We start from the raw sequence: 6,028 nt of genomic DNA, 5'->3' as shown, positions 1-6,028 counted from the left end.
CCCTCCTATCTCCCCTGGCAACTGCCGCAGCGCAGAAGCTCCATGAACGCGCACGCCATCCTATTTTGCCTCGTGAGAAATGTGCTTTCACTTTTATCGCCAGCTGCTTGTAACGTAACGCAGAGGAGGGAAATGTGTATACAGATAGTGACGTAATGGTGGGATGAATTAGATATGAATAAAGTGAGTGGATGATCAAGCCGCGCGGACAGGTCCCACACAACAGTCCCGCGTTCTTGGGCTACACAAACACCTCGGGGCGGAGAAAAAGGATGTGTCACCACACCCAGCCTCGTGACGATAGCGGACCCCTTAACAGGGCCCCTCCTAGAGTAAACGATTAGCCTATACAAGGAGCTAACATGACCTGTATATACACACAGTAACAGACACATACTAGGTGATGTCTGAGCTTGTAGACAAATCAAATTAAATAAATGGGAGGAAAAAGAAAAGCACAATTATGAACTACTTTTCCCAGTTGCAGATAAAACTCTATCTGTGCAAGTGTTAAAAGTAAAACAATTGCACATACCTGTTATTTACATGACTGTATGGATGTGCTTTTATAGGCAAATGTGTGCTTCAGGAAAACCAGCAGGTCAGTTTTGTATCTTTGCCTGACTATCTGTTGAGTGCAGCTTTGCTGGCCAACAGCAACTTCACACCTAACTGTAACTTTCACATAATGGTGATACCTTACTCATCTCAGCCACTCCATTTCATAAGCGTACATGAGTAGCTCTCTGTCGACTGATCTAATAGCTTCTCTATTTGCTTTTACTGAATAAACTCCAATGCATGCCATGGAGCAGTGCAGTAAATAGTTCTGCACTGGCGTTGATGCACACCCTTGTTTTCCCCCTTCTTCCAACTGGACAAACAGGCTTTTCAGTAGTGCGATGGAAGTTTTGTGTCAGAGTGAATACCTGTCACTCTGGAAAGTACTTTTGTTGATCTGTGGTTTGATACTTAAAGTTAACATGAGGCTGCTTCAGTGAGTACCTTGTTTGCCTTGTGTCGGATTGTTCAGGTACACTGTGAATAGAAACACAAGTATATTTCATGCCTATACGCAGAAGGTGAAGAATTGCATTACATGGGGAAATATTCATTTATCCAGCAAAGAAGCGTGTGAAGTGATTTATCAGTGGTGGCAGAGCACTCAGGGTACTATTATGTGAATTCATTCGTTCATTCATGTTTGTGAGGCTTTGCTCAGGTTGCTGTAGTATGACTTTCTTGCATACTGAGCTATTCTTAGGGCCGGCAAGCAACATATGCTCTGCCCCATTTTCCTCCCAGTATCACTCCTAGGGATGATGAAGTTGCAAAGCTAGCAAATGAGAGAAGAATGCATTCATCAAAGGGCAACAGTTGATTGAGGGTGCCTTGAAAAGACAGACCCATTAGTCTGTGTGCCTGCGATGACGCTAATCTGATTGTAAAACTGTTAGGCTAAAACAACATGCCCCACCGACCACCATCAGGGATGTTCATAACAGTATTGGAGCATTTCCTGGATGATATAACATGCTGCCTGCCCAGGGTGCTGATGAGGGACTTTAGGATTGATCCTTTTCATGACATGAATGAATAACAAAAAAGTATTTTGTGAAAACTGTGGGTGAGAATAATTACAGTAAACAGCTCACTTTGTATCAAAGGGAGTGAGATGAAGAATGGTAGGATTACAGACTATTAGAGGAGTTCATGTAAGGCAGTAAAAGGGGTGCTGATGAAGGGATGAACAATGAGGAAGCTAGCCTGTGATGGAGAGTAGTGACTGCGCATGAATGAGGGTGCACTGTGTCTTAGCAGCCAGCCTATGGTGGCATAGCGGTCAGGAGGCCTGCTGCTTTAATGGTCCATAAATCTGTGTGGACTGGCTGGTCTGATGCCGCCCCAGTGAGACCCTCTCATGCGGAAAATGAATCAGACCATTTTTACGGAGTGCAAGTGTGGAAGCTCTCACCCTCCCCTGCTGCCAGCGAGCCGATAAGAGCTGCTGCACACGCACAGCACTCCATTTCAGCAGGTCTGGAGCTCATAAAACTCTCTATTAGTGACAGCCCTTGTTTGTATGCTGCTCTTCATTCAATCTGTCCCCTTGCCTTCATTCAATCTGTCCCCTTGCCTTCATTGTTCTCTCTCCGTTTTTCCGTTTTTTCTCATTACACCTAGTGTTGGTTTCTGGAGTGGGATGTTGACGCGTTGGTGCACAGCCTGTAAAAGAGGTGAGAACTGTAAAGATAAACCACATTCCAGAAGAACCCCTTTGTTACAACGCTGAGCAGTATTGCCCTGCAATAGGTTCACTCTAGATTCAAAATAATATCTCTTCTTCTCTCATTCTGTCATACACATATACACCGAAAAATACATTTTGCATATTCATTAGAATCATGCCAGGTACTGTATCTCTACCTCTTTCTTTCTGCTGCTTGCTCTCTCACACACATTTTGAACAATAGAAGCTGTTCTGTAATGAAGAAAAGATGCATCGTGGTTTTTGTTAATGACATAAGGGATGTTACCCAAAATGTTTACCAGTATGCACATTATTTTCTTTTACTTTATGTACCTTGGACTGGTGAGGACATTATAGAGTGTACAGTCACTAGCCTGGTCCTTTTTGAGGATTTAGATGTTGGAACAATCACCTGCAGTTGTTCTGGGAGCGAAACCAACAGGCCACCGGCACCCTGAGCTAATTAGTTTGAACCTCCTTTGAAATGCGAAGTGGAAGAGTCATCGAGAGAATTGTAACATAGATTAAAGAGTACCAACACACACATACACACGTGCACAGATGTGCATGAAGGAACACGCACGCATTCACTGAGGCTCTATGGCATTTCATTTTCCTAGATAAGTATGGTCAGATTGGTTACTGGTTGAACAGGTAGTATTTGCATTCTTCCCAGGACGAGACGACAACCTCAACTGTCTGTGAAGCTGCCAGAGGCTACCTGCTGTGTACAGACATGCACTAGAAGTCTAGCAGTCCAGACACAATTGCTCAAGAAGGAGCAAACCACTGCTGTTAGAGGAGAGTGTACAAAACAAGCACTGCAGACAGCGTATTTACTATATTCAAGTTGTCCTTAATAAATACTCAGAGGCTAAATTAATATCTTAGCAGTTAAAATAGAGTAAATGTTACTTGTATACGCCCTCTAACTGTCGGCAGAGCACACGGGCGTGATCAACTTGTTTCAAATTCAACACTTTCTTTGTTCTCCAGGTTTGTTTTCCCTAGGGGTTCTCCCAGCTTTTGCCTGCAGTTATCCTCAACTGAAGAGCGTGTTTGCCTACAGAAGCCTTTGTTTGACAATCCTTTCTGCTAACCAGGTCTTATGAATTGTGTCAGCAGTGTGCTGATTGTCTGTTATCTGTGAGCTGATAAGTGCCTCCTTTAATGCACAGGCAATAAAATGCTCAACATGTAGGGCAGAGGAATGATCTTTTCAACAGTCAAGCAAATATCCTGTAATTCAGTATTGATTCAGTCTATTTGGTCAGATTAGATGGGGCAAACGCCTGAATAAACAGGCCCAAGTGTCAATTTGCTCCATTGGAGGATTAAGCATGCCAGCATAAACAAAGTAGTAAATTAAATTTTACTAGGGCTTATTTAAAAACAACTGAACTATTTAATGGGACAGGACTGTGTAACTAGTTGCTTAGTAAAATGATTTTTACCAGTTTTTACATGTCCATTTCAGTTCATCAGTGCTCAGTAAACAGAGAGGTAAACAATTATCCACTGGTAATGAAGGCAAGACTCTCATTCACTAAGCAACTGAGACATGACCAAAAGGGCCAAAGCAGGGGTGTAGCTAGAAATGCCTCCCCACCCTAGCAAGATGTGACACTGTCCCCCCAATTTATGTGCATAATTACTACAAAGCCCTCTCTTCTTGTCTGAGAGGGTCACTCTTGCTTAAAGCCTCCACCACAATCACAAAACTTGATAAACATACATTATAAAAGGGCCGGGGAGCGATGAATTAAAGTGTAGCTGCAGTAATGTGGCATAAAAGAATGATGGCAACATGATTCTTCTTTAAAAAGGTCCAACAGATTAAAGCCAAAAACACCCTGCATGATATAAAGATATATAGAGGGATTATGACCCTGATTTGGCCGTGATGAGTTATTTTTAAGATACTGGAGAGTTGGATATGAAAAATAGGGCAGGTCACCATGAACAACCAAGCACACATTACACATTTTGTATAATTTTGAAAATAATAAGTTATGTTATTTTGTTGAGATAATGGTTGATAGTATCAGTTGGTTTTGTCAGAATAATTCTAATTAAATCACATTGTCAGTAAAGTTTGTAGTTTAAATAATTCAGTCTAAAATAAGACAATCAATTTGTAAGTCATCACATTGTATACACTTATATGTATAGCACTTCTTCAAACTTGACTATATCAAGTGAAGGACCAATTGTCTTTTCAATCATCTGTATTTCACTGACTGTTTAGTTGTCACCAAACACACAGCACTGAACTTTGGTCTTTTTTCTTTCAAGCCTTGAGTGCTGTTCTTCTCTGTCTTTATTGACCAATACCCATGCTATCTCTTTGCGCTTTTAAGCACACTAAAACAGCATGACTCCCATATAAAGGCCTTCAAATGGCCTTGCTGCACAACACACCACATGCAGAGGCAATTGAATTAACCCATTGATCCCTGGCTGTTCTATTGCCAAGCTAAATTTTATTATTCAACCTTAATGACTGCTCCTTTGAGGCAAATGAACACTTGCAGTCAATTAACTGTGAAGCAAGAGGAAGATGAAGGTAAGACATCCCACTCCGACATATAGCCTACCTATAGTTAAAAATGCTTCATCAGCGAAGTGAAGTCATGACGTCTAGAGAAACACTGGACTAATGACTTCACTGTAAACAAGAACACAACAGCAAAAGCTTTGTTCTTTGACACTCCCTTATCTTTTCACAGCATCTGGTCCTCCCCGCCCTTTCTTGGTCACAAGAGCACTTTATCTTGTGGGACAATAGTGGTCTTGTGCCCAGCAGTGTTGTCCGGCTCCACTGGCACTACCAGCTCCATAGTGGGCTACGACACGTATGAGGGACTGCTAATATTGTTCCAGCAGTGTGAATAAGTGTAAGTTGTGTTTTCTCATTTATATACAGTACAATCAGTCTGCCATAACAAGTCTGCCTGCTGCTTGGTAATATATATGTGTGTGTACAGATGAACAATAGAATTAAACATACAGTTTAAAAATATCATTTAAAAAATCATAAAAATACATCCACATATTGAGTCGGCTATAACATCTGAACAACGTTGCAATTAAAGTGTGTTAAAACCATAATTGGAAAATAGTTTGCAAGTGGCCAGAGAAGTTAAATTAGCTTAAGGCTAACAATTTGCTAAAAGTAATGAATAAATGCATGGTTAGAACGGATAAAATAAAATAAATAGATAAACAGCATTAAAAAATATAGAGCTAAAAGTTATGAATACAAATTAACAGCTAAAAGTAACAGATAAACAGTTGAAATAGCTAAAAGTAATGTATAAATGATTGGGGTCCAGTCTTGATAGTTGTAATGCAATGTAACCAAACTGACAGTTCAGTTGTATGAAAATGAAAATTTATATCAGCCTAGTTAAATAATATCCAGTTACAAATCAATTCAAATGAACACATTTGGAACATGAGGGGTGCTGGTGTCAATGAAGGGGTACTTGAATTCATGTAATAGGACAGTGGAGGTATGCCTGCTTACACCAGTGCAGACTTCCCAGGGTTGTCTCTGCACCATGCATATAAAGTGAGTGTGACCCGATGCCTGAGGGGCAGCGTAGACCCTGCCTGGGTCTAAGACGAGCCTGTGAGCGGGCACACGGCTGCAGTGTGGATAAAGTGGTGCAGTGCCTCTCTGTGCCTGGCTGAGCACTGGGTAATGAAGCATAGCAGAGGAGAGAGGAAAGGAGTGTGTCTGCAGGGTAGGCATGGCCCTCGTGTTCCTATGCA

The sequence above is a fragment of the Micropterus salmoides genome, unplaced genomic scaffold (assembly GCF_014851395.1).
Source record: "Micropterus salmoides isolate LMB-PRFRI ecotype aquatic unplaced genomic scaffold, ASM1485139v1 Ms_hic_scaffold_22, whole genome shotgun sequence".
Classification (NCBI taxonomy): domain Eukaryota; kingdom Metazoa; phylum Chordata; class Actinopteri; order Centrarchiformes; family Centrarchidae; genus Micropterus; species Micropterus salmoides.
The sequence above is the reverse complement of the archived record's forward strand: the minus strand, read 5'-3'. Positions refer to the sequence as shown.